Genomic DNA, 20,626 nt, shown 5'->3' with positions numbered 1-20,626 from the left:
TTAGCCAGTTTTACTAAGAGGTGATCATGGGATACCAGATTGAAGGCTTTTTTAAAGTCAAGATATATGACATCAATCTCTTCTCCTTTGTCCAGGTGATAGGTCACCTGGTCATAGAAAGAAATGAGATTGGTCAAGCAAGACCTACCCGCAACAACCCGTACTGGCTATCCCTCAGGATGTTGCCATCGGTCAGCCTGTTAAGAATGGCCTCTTTGATAATCTTTTCTAAGACCTTCCCCAGGATAGAGGTCAGGCTGATGAGCCTATAGTTTGCCAGATGCACTTTCCTCCCTTTCTTGAAGATCGGCACCACACTGGCCTTCTTCCAATCATCAGGCACTTCACCAGAGCACCAGGAGTTCTCAAAGCTCCGTGCCAGGGGCTGAGCTATGATGCTAGACAGATCCTTGAGTACCCTGGGGTGTAAACTATCAGGGCTGGCTGACTTGAAGGTATCCAGCCTCTCAAGGTGTTCCTTCACAAGGTTAGCATTGTTGAAGGAAAGGAATCTCCCTCACCAGGGCCTCCCTGTCCCGTAGTGGGCAGGGGCATCCCCTGGGACTAATGAAAGACCAATGCAACACACCCATTTAGCAAGTTGGCTTTTTCCTGGGTGTTGGTCATCAGTTGTCCCATCTGGTTTAGCAGGGGTCCAATGTTGCCCTTGCTTTTCCTCTGGCTCCCCACATATTTTTAAAAAAGGACTTTTTGTTGTCCTTGATACACATAGCTAGGTGGAGTTCAGTCACAGCCTTGGCTTTCCTGGTTAGCTCTCTGCAGGTCCAGACCTGAGCAGAGTATTCCTCCTTGGAGGTGGATCCAGTCCTCCATCCTTTGTAGGTCTGTCTTTTCAGACGCAGGAGGTCCGCTAGTTCCCTGGAGAGCCAAGGGGGCTGCTGTGCCCTTTTGCTGCCTTTCCTCCGAGATGGGATAGACTTTGCGCTTCCAGGATTGCACTTTTGAGGAGCAACCATTCGTCCTGAACTCCCCTCCCCTTTGGGTTGTGGCCCTTTAGGGCCTCTCTGACGAGCCTCCTGAGCTTGTCAAAGTCAGCTTTCCTGAAGTCAAGGACTTCTGTATTGCTGACTGACTTGCCAGCTTTACGGCGGATGTTGAAGGTGATCAGCTCGTGGTCGCTGTAACCCAGCTTCCCTTTGATCATTAGGTCGCTGATTAGGTCATCCCCCAATACCATAACCAGGTCGAGCAGCGTTTTACCTCTCATTGGCCCATCGACTTCTTGTGTCAGATAGAGCTCATCCACGCATGAGAGAAAGCTTTGCGACCGCTCAGATTTGGCCGAGCACTCTTCCCACAAGCTGTCCAGGTAATTGAAATCTCCCATGACAACCATGCACCGGGAGCGTGCAGCCTCAGCCAATTCACTGGCAAACTCCTGGTCAAGCTCTTGATCTTGGGTCAGAGGTCTGTAGTAGACTCCCACCATTTTGTCCCCTGTGCCGTGTTCACCACAGATTTTAACCCAGAGGGTCTCCAGTCATCTGCCCTGAACACCAGGGTTTCAAGGAATCTGGGCTCAGTTCTTCACTCTGCTACAGGTTTCCTGTGTGACCTTGAGCAAGTCATTTAATCTCTTGTGTTTCTGCAAAATGTAATGGGGAACATATACCCTGTTCTAGGTTAAAACAGGAATGGGCTATGTAAATAGGTTTAAAAAATAGGCTCTGATGACCTGAGACTGAGCTAACTGGACCACTGGCCCCGATAGACATTTATCCAAATATTGGTGGGAAGTTACTGCTCTAGTCTAATAACTTGAAGCATAAACAGGTACTTCTTGTTTATGATGCAACAAGCTACCTTGGGGTAACAGGTACAGAAGTCTGGAGCTTCAGTGGCATGGAGTGTTTATATTAGGTTAACAGGTAGCACTTACAAGTTACAGTACTGAATGTTAAAAATATTCAATTGAAAGAAGAAAAACTGCAAAAACCCAACCATGAAGTGTGAGACTGCTGATGGAAAAGTGTCACTCCAGACTGTAGTATACTATTAGTGACATTGCAAAGAGGGAGCAGGCTGTATTCAAACAATAGACAACAATTAAACATAGGCACTGCTATACCTAATCAGACCTGCAGTTCATCTGGTCCAGTGTCCCTTTTCTGACTTGGGGAAATGTAGCCCACTCTCTGTCCATGGAGCAACTGTAGATGCTACCCTAAGAAAGTGAATATCTGCCCTTTTTCTTTATTCGGCTTAATGTTTGTGTGAATGTTATCATTATCTATGTCTTTTTAAACTCCCACTAGATTCTAACAAGTGTCTTGTATCTCCTGGCTGTGAGCTTCACAGGTTACTGAGGGGACAGGCCTTGATGTACTGCAGAGAGCAAGTTTGAAGGAACGGAGCGAGAGGAAAGACTAGACCCATGCCAAGTTCCCAACTGAATAAAATGAGAACAAGAACAAGTAGTATGATATTAAGTAAGCCACTGGGGCAAAGACATGACTTCACAGGGCAATACAGCAAGTCAGTGACAGAACTATGTTTGCAATTTAGTAGTCCCTGGCTCTTGCGTGCCTTCTCTCTCCATTTCAACAAGCCTCCACATCCTGGTCTAGTAATACACCTTCAAACTCTGCCTATTTAATGCTTGGGTTCTTTGATGAGACTGCCAACAAGGGTGCCAGCTGAGTAAATCCATTTGTGGAGAGCCACACAGCAACAAATAGCTACCCATATTACCATCTTTTATTCCTACAAACCGTGGTTGAATTCAAGTGGTGGCATAGGATTTACGAGACAATCTCCCTATTAAAATGGGGCCAACCTGAAAAACAAACTTCAGAATCCTCTTCAATCCCATTACCTAGTCACTGATCCATCCAGCTAATTTGTAGTGTCCCAAGGTCTTTTTCCAATTTCCTCCTCTGATTTATTCCAAGTCAATTGTTTCACAAACCATGTAACAGGCCAACTCACATTTCAGTTCTCCACAGCTTGTATTCTGTCTTTTTTTCTTCATTTCTCTTTTTATAGCTTTACACTAAAATTCCATCAAACAAAAGTATTTTGAAAGCCTTCCAACAGCTTTTCACTCCTAGCATGAGCTAGCTCTGTATTTTGAGCAGTTGAAGCTATTGTATTTCTGTCCAGTCTGCTACAACTAAAAGCTGTGTTCATTGTTTTTGTTTATTTATTTGTTGGCTTGGAGCCAAGATCTTTTTCTATATAAATTCACTCCACTGTGACACTGTGGATTAAAAAGTGCTAGTATTTTTGTTACGATCTGGCACAGTTCCCTTCTGGACAGTCCCCAGCTGATTGTGAGCGGGCCCAAATATTGCGTCTCGTTTGCTTCGAGACAAGTACGTTAGGGCTGAGTCTACTCACTGTTCCCAACTCACTGTTCCCAGAATAAGAAAGAAAAGCTTAGCAAAGTCATTGACTTTACTCTTAAAAAGCACTAGAGAGTGAATGATCTTTGCAAAAAAGCAAATGTGCTGAATGTGCTGCTACTGCGAATCCAAGATCTTATAAGCATTTGAGGCTGGTCAGTTCTTCATGCCCTCTCTCTTTCTAACTCTCTTCATTCATGTTGCAATGGAGACACATGATTTCATGTGATTGCACAAATTATGCAGTGCAGTTCCTTTATAGAAAAAAAGAAGTTTGTCTTATATTTCCATGAGTGGTAACCAGTCACCGTGGAGGAAAAATAGCAGTAAGTTGCAAGCCCTCTGAGAAAGCAGGGCTAAACATTGTACGTGTGCTTTACCCACCCTCACTTGAAACAACTTGCTAGGTTCTACTTCTTCAGGTGCAGACTATTTTTCCCTCTTGTTATTTTTTGTCAGTTCCCTGAAGTGCAGCCCTCTCTGCAGAAATACTTCTGTTTAAATTAAAATTAAAAAAATACATAATATCATTTCCTAATGCAAATGCAGCACACAGAGGAGTTATAGAGGGAGTTAAGAGAATATGCTGTACCTTCTGGCCATATCTACATGAGCAGAGGATTGCGCAGTTGTTATTTGTGAAAGTACTAAATGACTGCACAGTAACCTATATTACTGCGCAGTACCATCCCCACAAGATTTTTTTCCAGACGCTACTGCGCAGCAGCTCGTTACTGCACAGTAGCATCGCATCATGGATAGTGCCCGCCAACACTACTGCACAGCAGCAGCAAGCTACTACACAGTAGCACTTTATGTAGACATGCCCTCTGTGTAGGTATGACTCTCCAGCACACAACAAAAAGTGTCTTGGTGGTATCTTTCATCAGACCAATGGTATTAACTAAACTGAACACCACTAACCTAAGCACAATAAACCTGGAGACATACTTTATTACTATGTGACAACCCCAAAACTTCTGCCAACAAAGCCTAATGACATCCAAAAACACAAGAAGAAAAAGTGGAACCAACTATCACAGCAAGAGCTACCTCCTAGAAAGTGAACCAACAACTCAAGAGAGAACTAAGACAATGCCACTCAGGACACCAACATCATTAACCTATTGCAACACTGCCTATCTCACTCCCATTGACTTCACCTTAAAGAATTCTTCCCCAGCCAGGACAAAACCAATATACCACTGGTCCAGTAAAACAAATTATCAAAAAAGCCCTTGCTTCTTGCATATTTCCTGTACCATCATGGCCACAAGAATATTCCAACCCTGTCTCCAGCAGGTTGTAGCTATGAATGACAAAAAAAATAGCTTTCATCTATTATATGCACACAGAGCTATTTTCATGAGCTTGCTGAGAGCAGTGCACCAAAAAATGGCTCCATGACATCTTTTCAGTATTCAGTATGGGCAGAATAGTTGCAAGTGGGCAGGCATGTTCCCAAAGCGGCATTCCCTAGCACAGTCTGAAGCAGTGTGGACATGTCCTGAGTGCCTTGAAGAACTCAATTTATTTTATCAAACCAAAGATTAAAAGGTGAATTGATTACAGTGAATAAGTATTTTCACACAGAGAAAATATTGAGCACTAACAGACTGTTCAATCTAGTGAAGGAAAATGTAACAGAAACCAATATCTGGAAACTGCAGCCAGACAAATTCAAATTAGAAACAAGAGGTTCAGAGCAATCAGAAATTGTTCACAACCCTGATAGTGAGCTAATAATGGGGGAGTCAGTAGCCACAACTGTTTTATCTATACCTGCCTTAAGACAGTTAAAATTTAGAAGAAAAGAAATTGTAGTTCTTTATTACTTCATTTCTTTATTCCTAATGTCTCATTGGAGAAGACTGTCCTCTGCTATACAATCTTTTGAAACTAAATTTGAGACATTTGAGCAAATGCATAGCAAGCTCTTTCAGTCCCGGGGCAGAGCGGGGAGGGGAAGGACAGGGAAATATGCTAAGCACTGGAGACAGAGGGGTCTGCATAAGGAGGCTGTGAGCAGGGAAGTGGATTCTTATCTGCCTACCTCTCTGCACCCTCGAGGCAGCTGTAGCTGCTGCTCCTGCAGCATGGGTTGACTTCAGCAGCCCCACTACCCAGGCTCCCCAAGTGCCTTGCTTGCTCACCTCTCCTCTCCCCTTGAGATATGCTGTTGGGTTCAGGACTGTGCCTTCTGTGCACAGACTCCCTGGAAGGAGGGCAAGATGCCATTCCAACTTACCTCATTCTCCCTCCCCTTTCCAGTTGCACTACAGGGTACCAGGCCATGCTAGCCTGGCAGCTGCCATGGCACAGATGTCCAGAGGAGACATTCAAGTGCTCTCTTAGAGTCGGTGCCCCACTCACCTCCATTAGTTACATTACTGCATTACAGTCTGAATAAGATTATTTCAAATAGCACTGTCCATTTAAGACAATGCATTACAAAATACAGAGGAAGAAAACTGCAGCAAGCTTGTGGTGGGATTAAGGATTTTTCTGAATGATAGCTTTAAAGCCCTTTCTGGAGCACTTGTCTAAGATAATATGCTTGTTCTCTGTAAACTTGAATTTACGGCAAATTTTGTTAAACCTACAAATCTTCCGGCTTGGGGTACAGTTGAATCTTTGCCATTGTGGATCTGTCACTTACGGTTTCAACTCCTTTTAGTTTCACTGATTTTGGCTAACGCTCACTAATAGTGCAGGGTTCAATCCTGGCCCCAGTTCTAGCTGCAGCAGAAGGACAATTGACCTACAGGGTCAAATGTGGATTTCCCATGACCTAAGGAAATCTTCAGGCACTGCAAAACTGCATTAGCTCACTCTACAAATACCTCTTCATTTAGCACAAAGGATGGGGAAAGTTTGGGAGGCAGGATGTCAGGAGTGGAATCCAGAAAAGAGGAACACAGGACACTTCACCAAATCCTCAGTTGTGAGAGCCTCTTACTGCAGACAATATAACTAGGGATGTACCTAATTCACAGAGGAAGTGGGCTGCGTGGCAGCTCCTTTAATCTTGCAGGTTCCCCCACATGCCCCACCCCCTGCTGATTGGCGAAGGGGCCCCACCATTCGCTCCTGATCGGCAGGGAGGTGAAAACTTTGGTGGTTTTAAATTTGTCACTATTTTTGCCTCCCAGCTGGTCAGCAACAAGCAGCAGGGCCCCTTAGCCCCTCAGCCAATCACCAATGGGGGAGGGGCTCGTGGGGAAACCTGCAAGATGAAAGGAACTGCCATGCAGCCCACTTCTGTCATCAATTCGGTAGGTCCCTAAATATAATGTCTTAGAGTAACTCTTACAAGCACTGGGTACACAGACAACCCAGGATAGGAAGATGCCTTTCCCCCAACTACCATCAGATACGCATTGGGTAAGTGAACATGACCAGGGATAGAGTGCACTGTATTTGACCAACCAACCTCATCTCAATCCCTGGAAGAACCATGAAGCAGATCCTCAAGGAATCCTCAAGGAATCGATTTCTAAGCACTTGAAGGAAAAGGTGATTGGTATGCCTTGACTTTAGCAAGTCCTTGACTTTAGCAAGGGAGACCTTTGATATGGTCTCCCACAACATTGTCACAGGCAAGCTAAAGATGTAGGGGTTGGATGAATGGACTGTAAGATGGATAGAAAACTGGCTGGATCATTGGGCTCAGAGGGTAGTAGTCAATGGCTTGATGTCTAGCTGGTAGCCAGTATCAAGTGGAGTGCCTCAGGGGTCAGTCCTGGGGCCAGTTTTATTCAATATCTTCATCAACAACCTGGAAGATGACATAGAGTGCACCCTGAGCAACTTTGCAGATGACACCAAGCTGGGGGGAGTAGTAGATAATGTTTCTACACACATTAGAAGGGTAGGGCTGGGATTCAGAGTGACCTAGACAAATTGGAGGACTGGACCAAAAGAAATCTCATGAGGGTCAATAAGGACAAGTGCAAAGTCCTATGCTTAGGACAGAACAATCCCATGCACCAGTACAGGCTGGAGATTAAATGGTTAAGCAGCAGCTGTGCAGAAAAGGACCAGGGGGTTACAGTGGACAATAAGCTGAATATGAGCCAACAGTGTGTCCTTGTTGTCAAGAAAGGTAATGGCATCCTGGGCTGCATTAGTCAGAGTGTTGCCAGCAGATCATGGAAAGTAATTATTCCCCTCCGTTCTGCACTGGTGAGGCCACATCTGGAGTACTGTGTCCTGTTTTGGGCTCCCATTACAAAAAGGATGGGACAAATTGGGTAGTAGAGGACAATAAAAATGATGAGGGGGCTGGGGCACATGACTTCTAAGGAGAGGCTGAGGAAACTGGTCTTATTTAACCTAGAGAAGAGAGATTGAGAGGGGATTTAATAGCAGCCTTCAACTATCTGAAGGGCGGGGTTCCAAAGAGGATGGAGCTGGACTCTTTTCAGTGGTGGCAGATCACAGAACAAGGAGCAAACGTCTCAAGTTGCAGCAAGGGAAGTTTAGGAAAAGCTTTCTTACTAGGAGGGTAGTAAAACATTGTAACAAATTACCCAGAGAGGTTGTGGCATCTCCAGCCTTGGAGGTTTTTTAGGCCCAGCTGAACAAAGCCCTGGCTGGAATGATCTACCTGGGAATGGTCCTCCTTTGAGCAGGGGTTTGGACTAGATGACCTCCTGAGGTCCCTTCCAAACCTAATTTTCTATGATTCTATGATTCAATCTTATATCCCTAAAAAAGTCTTCTTTTTTTCAATCTATTTCTATACTAACTACAAGTATAGACAAATTAACATCAGGTAACCAATATCAGCTAATCTCAGAGGTGTGCAAATTGAAGGGTAATGGACCATTTGATAAAAACAAAATTTCCCCTTTTTCCCTGATGTGTCTGCAAGAGCTCATATCAACCCAGAAAACACTTAACTTTATAAAGAATGTTCTTGTCACAGCTTCCAGACCTCAGCATTATTTTCCACTAAACATTTTAAATAAAAATAAATCATGTCATTTTTTGTGTGAAAAGGCAGAGACTTTTTGCATCACTTGGAGTTATATTTATACTACAGACTTCTGCGAACTCATAAAGAAGTAGGATCCCTAATGGACAAAGCTGTGCCATCAAAAGCTCCCCCAGTATAGACATGTACAGGCTAAACTGTGCTTTTACTGGTATAGCTTGTTTCACTCATTGGGGCAGTTTTATGACACAGGTGAGAACAATAGCGTTGCCAGTACAGCTGTGTCTATAACAGGAGTGCATGATCACTGATCAATGATCAGTAGCATATACTGATGTTCCTATACTGCTTAAGCACTCCTAAGCTATGGTTATACTGTCTCCTGTCAAGCATGGATCCACCACTATGAAACAAATCTTGCCTACTTCTCTCACCACATATGGCCAAGCCCAGTAATATGGCGGAATAGATGTCTTAAGAGGTGTCCTAAGCAAACACCATACTGCTGCTTTCAGGCCTGGGACCCATCTAAGTTACCTACTTGGTGCATGGAATACGGTCAGTGAATGGGACTTTTCCCTCAGCAATGGTCCTGGGCTCATCAAGGAAGCAGTATAGATGTGGCCCTAGATTATTAGTTAAAAAAATGCTCCCTTCTTTCAACTGAAGGACTTAATTCATATGGCACTGCTGAAATCTGCTATATTCTCACTACCTAAATGTCAATATTCTGTGCTGTTTTGGTTTTCTGTAACAGTATATATTAGGATTTTATTTTATCATGCCAAAAATCTCTAAATTATACTTTTTTATCTAAAAGAAAAAGAACTAAAATATGCTCAACATTATTGCTACTTTACTGTTCCTAGTGGGCTCATTTTTGTGGATTTGCCTATCAGATTTTGCTATACTTACAAAATTCCTTCAATTCTTTTCTTCCATCTTATTTATTATTAGAGCCCTGTGATTTTTCTATTGAAAGAATTCTTTTTTTTTCTAATTGTTTCCTACACTTAGTAAAAATAATTGGAAGGAAATATGTGAGAATAGCTGATACCCATATTACAAATGTGTGTAGTAAGTTACCCACTTGTTATATACTGATTTGATATTCCATTTGAAAGCAAGGTTCATTCCTGCAATATAATTAACATGTGACAATTATTTTTATTGTTATTATTATTATTAATACATTGTACATATATCTCTCTTGATCCCCAAATACATTACAGATCACACATACAGGGACTTAATTATGTTGCTGCCCTACCATGGTATTAGAACTCTACATCTTACACAAAGTGTAATGCAAATTAAAATCTATTATGCTGAATTGTACCAGTTGGGTCGTTCAATTATTGTGCTGATCCCATGTCATCACTTTCAAAACATCCTCAAAACTTAAGATTCATAGGTTGTTAGTGGCTAGAAGGAACCTCGCAAGACCATCGGGTCCATCCCCACCGCACTAGGCAGGAAAGACAACTGGGGTCAGGTAACCCCAGCGAGGTGACAATCCAGTCTCTTCTTGAAGATTTCCAGGGTAGGTGATTGCACCACCTTGGAGGGAGTTTATTCCACAATCTGGGCACCCTAAATGTGAAGAAGTTTTTCCTAGTTTTGAGCCTGAAATGGTCTTCTAAGAGTTTGGGTCATTACTTCTGGTTTTCCTCAAGGGTGTGTGCCCTGGTGAACAGTTGTTCTCTGAGCCCTTGATGTATTTGCCTGATATGGTGGTAAGCTGCTACCAAGTCCCCTCTCAGCCTTCTCTTTTTTAGGCTGAAGAGTCCCAGATCCCTCAGCCTTTCCTCGTATGGCTTGCCTTGCAAGTCTGTGATCATACAGGTGGCTCTTCTCTGGACTCTCTCAAGCTTTTCCACATCCTTGTTGAAGTGCAGCACCCAAAACTGGATGCAGTACTCCAGCTGCAGTCTCACCGATGCTGAGTAAAGCAGAAGAATCACTTCCTTGGTTTTGCTTGAGATGCATCAGTTGATGCATGCCAGAGTACTGTTTGCCCTGCTGGCTACAGCATTGCACTGATGGCTCATGTTCATACTATGGACTATTATTACCCCTAGGTCCCTTTCAGTCGTGGTGCCAGTCAGTATGGCGTCACCAAGTGTGTAAGTATGTTGGGGGCTGTTCATCCCCAGATGGAGCACTTTACACTTCTCAATGTTGAACTTCATCTGGTTCTGATCCACCCAACTTGCCAGCCTGTCTAGGTCCGCCTGTATCTGCAGCCTATTTTCAAGTGTGACCATGGTCCCCCATAACTTGGTGTCAACCGCAAACTTGGCCAGTGAGCGCTTCACCCCCACATCGAAATCATTGATAAAGATGTTGAAAAGCACTGGATCAAGCATGGACCCCTGAGGGACACCATTGACCACTTCTTGCCAGGACGACATAGATCCGTTCATTAGAACTCTCTGGGTCCTACCCCACAATTAACTTCCTACCCACTTGTCAAGCAGTTAAGCCCGCAATCCTTCAATTTTCCCATGAGAACATCATGGGATACCAGATCAAAGGCCTTTTGAAAGTCTTGGTATACAGTGTCGACCTCCTCTCTCTTATCCAGGTCGTGAGTTACTGGGTTGTAGAAGGAGATGAGATTGGTAAGACAAGACCTGCCCATGACAGCTATGCTGGCTGTCATTCAGAATCCTACCTTCTACAAGCATATCACACATAGACCCCTTGATGAATTTTTCCAGGATTTTCCCTGGAATAGAAGTTAAGCTAATTGGCCTATAGTTGCTTGGATCCTCTCTCCTCCCCTTCTTGAAGATGGGCATAACTTTGGCCCTCTTCCAGTCTGACTCCTGGGGCCCCCTGCCAGCCAAGGCTGCTCTGCCCCAGCTCAAAATAATCCCCTAGGAGAGGACAAGAAATAATGGGCACAAGCTGATTGAGGATCGCTTCAAGATACACATAAGGAAAAACTTTACAAGACAAATACCGAGGGTTTGGAACAGGCTCCCTCCAGAGGTGGTACAGTCACCGAGGCAATCTTCAAAAAGCATCTTGACGTCCATCTTGCTGGGGTCATCTGATCCATGCAATCTTTTCCTTCCAAGTGCAAGGGGGATGGACCCAATGATATGTCAAGTCCCTTCCTGCCCCAAACAACTATGAAACCATGAAACTATGAAATATGCAGCGGTCCCAGGTACACATGCAGACATGGCACCCAGGATCAATAAACTCCAGCACAAACTGTGCCGGAGTTTATGCAGCTGCCTCAGTAGCCAATGTGGGACTACTCTCATACTTAAATTAAGGAACATGTTTACGTACCTTTCTGAAAGACAGTCTAAAGGAGGAGATTGCATTCAAGGAGTAAAAGGACTTTAATCAGGCATCCTGCCACATGAGGGATAGAGGGTTGTCCTTCTACCAGATCAGAGCAGCACATTATACACATAGTCCAGCTATTCTGTGGATGAACAGAGGACTTCAATTGCTAGGTCAACAAGAGCAGCACCTATTCATTGTCCTGCTTGCCAATATTGTTTCATTTTGCTCCCTCATCTGTCTATATGTACCTGTGTACATCAGTAATTTAATTATACATATAACATTACATATACAATATGCCTTAAGTCACCAAAACTGATGGTGCTATGCTGATTTACACTGGCTGAAGAGCAGAGCCCATTATTTGCTATTAATGTGGTCTGTGTGCATTGTGCTATACCAAATGCAGGAGAGAGAGAGACTGCCACATGGAGCTTACTATCAAAACTGAGGTAATTGTGGGTTTCGTGTCTGAATGAATTAATTCAAATCACATTTATGTTTGATTGTCTTTAAATAAACAATAAAGATATGTCATTTTAGCATCAAATATGAAACCCTAACACAAGACTGGCTCAAATAAAAACTCTGGTGAAGTAAACCAAACTTGTGTTTCAGTTAGTCTTGACTAAGGATTTCAGGATTAGATTTGAGTTATACTTAAGTTTTTTTGTCTTTCTGGTGTTTCATTGTCTTTGATTTACTATCTAATTTCTTCTTGCTGAGTAGCAAAATTAGAGGTAGCTGGTGAAGGTATGAAGGTAATCCCAGATGGTCCTTCCCTGATCATCCTCAAAATAATAATGTGAAACTCCTCTGCTTAGGTCTGTATTTGTTATTAAATCTTATTCTGATAATCTGAAAAATCCAATCCCAAACAGCATCTGCAAGACCCATTCTCTGTATAATCCAAATGTTCCCAGCAGCCGTCTAAAGTTCACATGTTGTCATATAGTGACAATTGTGATTATTATTTTGCAAGGAAATGTATCAAATACCTCTAAAATAATCTTATATCTAATTCCATTTCAACATCTGTGTCACCATAAATATTTATAAGTTTAATACTGTGGGGGGGAACCTTGAAATAAAGGAACAGGAGGTAGCTCATGATGATATTTTTTCTCTTTAAGTGCTTTTTATCTGACAGATTTAAAACACTTGTCACAGAAAAAAAGACTTCTCTGAAAATGCTGCCAACTATCATTTACATTTGGTTCTTGTAATTCCTATTAGGGATTTAGACAACAAGGCTACTGTGTATACTACTCTAATGTGTAAATGTTCCTAATAATGGTTACATGAACTTCACATATGCGCACGTGCCCACACATACACGCGTGCGCTCACGCATACTTCCTCAACAGATTATAGCCTTATGTCTATAATTTTCTTGTCTCGAAGACAGAAAATAATTTCTTTTCCACTTTTAATTGTCACAATCAACTGGAAACTAAATAACGATACGTAACAGGTAGACGGTGCTGTTGAAATGCAATGCTGAGGATACCACAAATATTTTTTGTTTGCATTTCAGGATGAAGCTCTGTACCCAGCCTGCAGCCTGCAGCCTGTTAAGTGAACAAGTGGCTAAGCCACCTGCTTTAGTTGGGATATTAAACCTGATTTTCTTTGGACGTCTGCAAACAAAGCCTTTAACCTCCCCCTCCACATTGCCATGCAACTCCTATAGCTGGGCTGCACCTCTCTAATGTGACTGTTCACAAGGCAAGGCAAGACTTCAGTGTTCTTCACTCAGAAGGGTTAGGGAAGGTTTCTGGCTGTACATTTTGATAATACCATATTTATCTGAATCTAAGACAAGGTTTCCCATCCCTCCCTCTCCCCAATCAGCATGATGGGGAAAAAACTTTCATCTTAGATTTGAGTACGGGTGTGGAGCAGGTGGTGACTCAGCTCTGGCTTTGGCCCCAGGCTCAGGGGTGAAGCCATAGCTGAGCCTCTGCCTACCCCAGGCTGAAATGGTTTATTTAGCTGGGGAGGGAGCACACAGCTGGGGGGAGCATAGGAGAAACCACAGGGGCAAAGAGAAACCTGTAGCCTGCCCCCTGCTCCCCATGTTGCCCCCCCCCCCGGCCATCCCCTCTGCCCTTCTGCTCTGGCTCCAGTCCTTCTAGCCCTGATCCTGCCTGGCTGGGCTGGGCTGGGCTGGGCTGTGGCCAGGCAGGGGCGCCACTGCTGCTGACTGCCCCAATTCAGAACCAAACTTTGTCAGAAGGTAAGTGGGGTGGGAAGAAAGGGGAGGCAGGGCAGGAAGAGAGGGGCAGGCTAAAGAGGGAGCAGGGAGGGTGTAGGGACAGGCTGCAGAGGAGGACAGAAAGTGGGGGAGGCAGCCTGCAGGTAGGATCAGGTGGTTGGGGAGGCAGGGAGTGGCAAGGCAAGTACAGGCACAGGGCCAGGGCCAGATTAAGGCATAGGCAAATTAGGCCCACTAAAGGGGTCATCTGGCCCTGCAAAGGGTAGGGTGCAGGCACAGGCATGGTGAGGCAGGCATCAGGGGGATAATGGCAGGGGGCATGTGGCAGGAGACAGGCAGCAATGAGGGCAGGCATGGGGGGAAGGCACAGGCATGGGAGGATAAGAGGCAGGGGAGCAAGGGGCAATGGTCTGACCCCTCACTCCCTATTAGTGCTTTTGCCACCACAGTAATCAGGGGAAGGATTTAAGACAAACTTCCGTTAATTAGATCCTATACGTGGAAAATTATACATTTAAATTGTTCTAATTTTCCATGTGTAATATCTAATTAGTGGAAGGTCATTTTAAATTTGTCCCCGCAATTGCTGTGGCAGGAAAAGCAGTAGTACAATTTAAATGTATAATTTTCCATGTATAGAATCTAATTAGTGGGGGGGAGGGTTGTCTTAATTCAAAGTAATCTCAGATTGAGGTAAATACAGTACATTATGTCTAGGTCTCCATTAATAAGCTCAGAAAACTTAATATATGATTTATTAGGCTTGTAGATAAAGCAAGAGACTAGGAGTCATCGAATTGGGTTTGGGTTTTTTTTTCCCCCCAGTGCACCTCTGTTTTCCCATGCACAAATTGGGGTCGCTAAGTTTTACCCACCTTCTAGAACTTGTGAAGCTTAATGAGAGTGAAATTGTTCCTGGCCAGATGGGGGTAAATTGGAGATGGCGGGAAGAAGGTGTAAGAAATCTCATTCTCATTAACAGCCTTGTGCAATTGTTATATCAAATCTTGGTTCTTGATTTGAGTTGTTGTAGTAACTTTGCAAGTCACCAAATAGTGCTATTACAAATAATTCTGACAGCTGGTTCCCACAGGAGTTAAAGACCATCACAAATCAAACCACTCAAAGTACATGATACACTTCTACAACCTGCCTTCTCAGGCACAAATGCACAATATTACATATGTAAAAAAAAAAAAAAAGCAGAACAAAGCATTCCACTGTACATGTAGTTCTCACTCCTTGGGGAGAAGATGAGAGAGAAAACATGAGAAATGTTAGTCACATCGCTTAGTGGCCTACTAGAAGGTGCTCAAATACTATGGTATAAGAACCCACACAGAAAATAATTATAGATAGTCTAACAAGTGCGCTTAGAGCTCGGGTAAAGGCTAATTGGGGTGCTTGGGGGGGGGGTTTCTTTCCTTTTTTTGCTTGTTTTTAAAACAAACTGAGCCACTTATGTTTGTTCTCCCATCTGAGTCACCCAACGTCACATTGGGGGAGAAAACAATGAAAAGAAAACCAATTACCCAATTCCTTGTTTCTTGCTTTATCTGCAAGCATGATACATTATATTTTCTGATCTTATTTTAATGGAGACCTAGAAATAAAGTGTTACCAAAAGTAATGGCTAAAATCTTCCCTATCCCCATCAGGTGAAGAGCACTGAGGTAGTGCCTCACCTTGTAAAGAGTCACAGTGGAGTCCCTAAGGCTTCATGGAGCAATGAATAAGCAAAAAGGGCAGACCCTGGTCCTTAATGATTGACAATTATCACATTGTTTGTTCATTTTTTTTTTTTAAGTGTTTCCATTGCATTGAGTAGTGTGGACTTCACCTGTGCAGCAAGGTACTGGAAGCCACAAGTTGCAGGCTTAAAAGTATTACATCTGAAGTATTAAATCTGTATTTAAAAGTATTAGAAGTATTAAATCTATCAGTGGCATGAGGGAATGGCAGACTGGTGTACTAGAGAGGGCAAGCTAGCTATAGATGTTGCGTGGTAATGGTGGGGGGAGGTTGAAGGCATTTTTTTTTCCAGATAACCAAAGGAAATCAGATTTAATAATACTCCAACTAAAGCAATTGCCTCCGTCACTCGCTCACTTAACAGGCTCTGCAATCTCAGGAAAATGGTGTCAGATCAGAATAGCAGCAATGATGGATAAAGCTGATGTTGATAAGGAAGGGTGCTCAAAACCACGTAGGAGGCCAACTATATACTGCCACAGAGCTAACGGAAAGTGTGAAGGGGCTCATGACAAGAGGAACGGGAAGAGAAAGGAAGAAATCATCTGAAGGAACAGAGAGATGATTAAAAGTATAACTCCCTTGTCACACACTGTTATATTGCTAACACATTCCCTTAAAGCCCTTGTGTGCTGACTTGAGGCTGGAAGGCTATTTGCTGATACTGCATTGTTCCTCTTGTAATGTTGCCAGTTTGTTAATAGAGCGATCTATAAATGTTGGCAGCCTTAGTCCATTTTCCAGTGGAGAGATGTCCACATCCTAAATTCTACAGTCGTTATCAAATTGGCAGCCTCTGGGGCACAGGGACCAGGCCTGAAACTGCCATGGAGACTGAACTCTTTTCTTAGATTTGGGTTGTTTTTCCTCCAACTAGTCGGTACCTTCTGGGTGGGGCGGTGTAGGGCTGCCTGTGCTTATGCTTATCTTTGTAGAACAAAGAACCTCAGTCTCCAGAGCTGTCATTTGGGAATCTTTCATCAGCACTAAATTAATGACACCCCCCCCCCGTGTCTGTGTGCGTGTCTGTACATGTACATGAGAAGTTCAAAAGTTCAGTATAGTACTGAGACTAAAGGTTCAGGGCACATACTAAGTAGGGGAATGGCTTATTTAAAAACAGTAAAAATAGGATAGCTTGAAATGCACCTGTTGCTTTGGGAAATATATACTTGGAGCAGAAGTCAAACTGGTTGTGCCCTTTCAGAAGTCAGCAAATTGTCTTTGAATCCAAAGTCAGATCACAAGCAATTTGTATAGGACGGTACTCTTTTAGCAATATCACAGCAACTGGCAAGAGATTTCTCCTTTTCATCACAAATATCTCAAATACCATTTAGGGTGCTCACCTAAAGATCCAGCAGACAGGCACAAGGAAAGCTGGAAATATTTCAGAAGGATTCCAAATTCAAATGTGATATGGGAAGACTGTGCTACATTCGGCAAAATTTTATCCAGACAGAGAGAGAGTTAACAGCATTTTATATGGGAGAACTGATGATGATTTTTCTGGCCTTCTGAAAGCTCAAGAAAAGCTTCATGATCAATAGACATTTAGAATGTCAAAAACTGTTGTGCTGAAAGGAATAGAGAGACCTAGTAGAAAATAGTGGAAACAGAAGCCCAAGGAAAGAGAGAAGTAAAGCAGTTTGCCCAAGCACACACAGCAGGTAGACAGGAGAACCAGGCTCCTCCTTCCATGTTGCTACACCATGTTCACTATATGTACCTCCCCAGGGCTCAAATGGGACAGGGACCTTTAATTTACTTGTTGTGTAAAGTGCCTCATAAAACCTTTGGAGCCTACAAAAAGATAGCTTGTATAACTCCTCATGGAGGTGAGGATTTTAAGTAGCAGGCACAGCTAACAAACATGTTTTTTGGTTTAATTGTAACATTAGTGTTGATAAATGTATTTTGATGGACTATTCAGTTTCTCATTCATGGAGATATTTAGTACATTCTTTTAATGGTTGGTGATGCACAAATCAGTTTTAATATCAATAATGAACAATTTGGATGACATTCAGATTCTAGATCTGCCAAAAAATTTGCTACATGTCAGGATTTATTGAGTACAATACAAGGAGGTTGCCAAAGAGGTTGGAGTTCCTTCAGCAGAAGAGTAAACAGATGGTCCCAGGAAAGTGAGTGCATTCTTAAACACTGAATTAGATTTGGACAGAATGAAGTCACATCTGCCAAGCCTTGCTGGCCAGTAGTATGGCGGAAGGGAGACATCACAAACTAATGTGACATTCTTCAAGCGCTTTCACTTAATATTGATATGAGTAATCTAATAGGAATGTTCCAAAATTGCCAGGTGTCCTTTTGGTTGGATAATTCGGGGGAAGCAGACATGATTAACAGTCAGTAACTGGATACACAGATGTATGACTGTCTAAAATATTCATTGCTAAATATATCCTTTTAGATTATTTATGTCCACCTGGCCTAGAGCTGAAATGACAGACTCTCCTCATTGCAAATAATCTGTTTTGGATTTCTGCTACCAGAGGCCAAAGAACAATCTTGCAAATAAACAAATCTCCCTGAAATTTGGCTTTGAGAGAAAAGGCAAGGCTCTTCAGTGTATGGGGTGGGTGGACTTACTTCAGGAATCTTTGAAGACTTAACATGATAAAGAGAGAGCAAGGTTGAAGATCTAACTGTCATTGCATAAGATCATTTTATTTTTAAGGTAGGGGAGTAAGGATGATTCATAAGCAAAGGAGATTTTAGTGCATTGCTCTGGTCTCTGTTTCCTCATCTCTACAATGGAGATAACACCATCTCACATGGGTTTTGTGAAAATCAATTACTTAATGTTTGTGCAGCCCTTTGAAGATGGAAAGTGTTATAAATGCAGGGGTAGATCCAGGGGAGGTTTGGGGGTACAATCACAGCCTCTCTCCTCCCCCACCTTTGATTCCTGCTCCCCTCAAAGTTAAAAAAAATGTCCAGTATAGATAGCTGCATTTCTGTTTAGGCAGAGCTGATGGAGTCAACTGACTTAATGGCTCATGATCTACTTACTAATTTCTTCACTCCCTAGGTGTTAACAGCTCTTGATCTTCCACTAATCAAGCTAACCCTTCCCCTACAATTATCCTATCTGTTATAAACTTTTGGTAATCATAGAAATCATAGAAATTAAGGGCTGGAAGGGACCTTGAAAGATCATCGAGTCCAACCCCCCTGCTCTGGGCAGGAATACTGCTGAAATCAAATGATCCCAACAAGCTGTTTGCCCAGTCTCCTCTTGAAGACTTCCAAGGTTGGGGACTGCACCACCTCCTTGGGAAGTCTATTTCAGATTCTGGTCACAATTACTGTAAAGACGTTCTTCCTTACATCCAACCTGAAACCATTCTGTAACAGTGTATGGCCATTGCACCTTGTCCTCCCCTGGAGCGCCCTAGTGAACAGTTTTTCTGCCAGCTCCCAATATTCACCCCTTACATACTTACAGATGGCCACCAAGACCTCCCTCAGTCTTCTCTTCCCCAGGCTGAACAGTCCTGGATCCCTTATTCTTTCCTCATAAGGTTTAGCCTCCAGGCCCTTAATCATTGTTGTCGCCCTTCTCTGGACCCTTTCAAGATTCTCCATGTCTTTTTCGAAGTGCGGCACCCAGAATGGGACACAGTACTCCAGATGAGGTCTCACCGATGCTGAGTAAAGGGTCTCTTCAACTTCCTTAGCCCTGCTCGCGATGTATCAGCTAATGCATCCCGGTATGCTATTAGCTCTGTTGACTACAGTGTCGCACTGGTGGCTCACGTTCATCTTGTGATCAGCCATAACCCCAAGGCCCCTTTCAGCTATCATGCTGGCCAGGACATCTCCTGCTAACCTATATTCATGTTGCTGGTTATTCCTCCCCAGATGAAGCACTCTGCATTTATCCTTATTGAACTGCATCCAGTTCTGCTCCACCCACCTTTCCAGCTTGTCCAGGGCTGCTTCGATCCGCATCCTATCCTCTAGCATGACTGCTTTTTCCCATAACTTAGTATCATCTGCAAACATGGCCAGCGTGCTCTCCACATCCTCATCTAAATCAATAACAATGTTGAACAGCACAGAACCAACAACCAAACCCTGCAGGACACCACTGACCCCTTCCCACCAAGACAGTATAGACCCACTTACTAACACTTTCTGGGTTCAACCCCTTAGCTAGTTCCCAACCCACCTGACCATAGACTCTGCCAGCCCACAATCCCCCAGTTTTTTTATAAGAGCATCTTGGGAGACCATACCAAAGGCCTTTTTAAAATCCAAATATATAACATCAACCATGTCTCCCACATCTAAGCAGTTTATTACTTTATCAAGGAAGGAGGCAAGGTTGGTCAGACAGGATCTTCCTGCAGTGAAACCATGTTGGTTATCCTTCAGCGCCATGCCTTCTGCTAGTCTCCCACAAATGGACTTCTTGATATATTTTTCCAAAATTGTACCCGGTAATGATTCTCTGTTTATCCACCAGTGTATCTACCTAGGAACCTGTACTTGGTGGCTTTGTTCCTAGGGGATTTGAACCTGCAACAAATCAGAGACAGGGTAGGGAGGCAGGGGAGGGTCAGGACTAATACAGACCAAGGTGTGTGGTAGAACAACAGTCAGAGGCAGGAGGGCATCACAAAAGTAAAGCAAAGTGGTAAGTTATTTCAGTGACCCTGTCCTGAGTTATTAATCACTACAAGTGATGGGGGCTGTGAGAGGCTGAAGCAGCCGCGTGACCACGGTGGCATAAAGCCAGGCATGGGTGGATGAGAGGGGTTGCTCTCCCCTGTTAGGGGTGCTGCCATTGACTGAAGTGAGTCCTTCTCTGACCCCAGTGGTTTGTTTTTGTATGTTGATGGTGGAGAGCAGTGGAGTCCAGCCATGGGTATTCTGTAGGGAAGGTGGGGGAAGTGAGGCAGTTATAGCTTTGTCCCCATCTGCCCCATAGTCGGGGGCAATGAGGGGTGAGTGGGATTGGTTGGCAGATTTTCTGATGGAAAGGGACTCCTGGGGGCTATGAGGGGCTGGATGGGG

This window comes from Alligator sinensis, unplaced genomic scaffold, assembly GCF_000455745.1.
Source record: "Alligator sinensis unplaced genomic scaffold, ASM45574v1 scaffold193_1, whole genome shotgun sequence".
Taxonomy (NCBI): Eukaryota; Metazoa; Chordata; order Crocodylia; family Alligatoridae; genus Alligator; species Alligator sinensis.
This window is presented reverse-complemented; position numbering follows the sequence as displayed.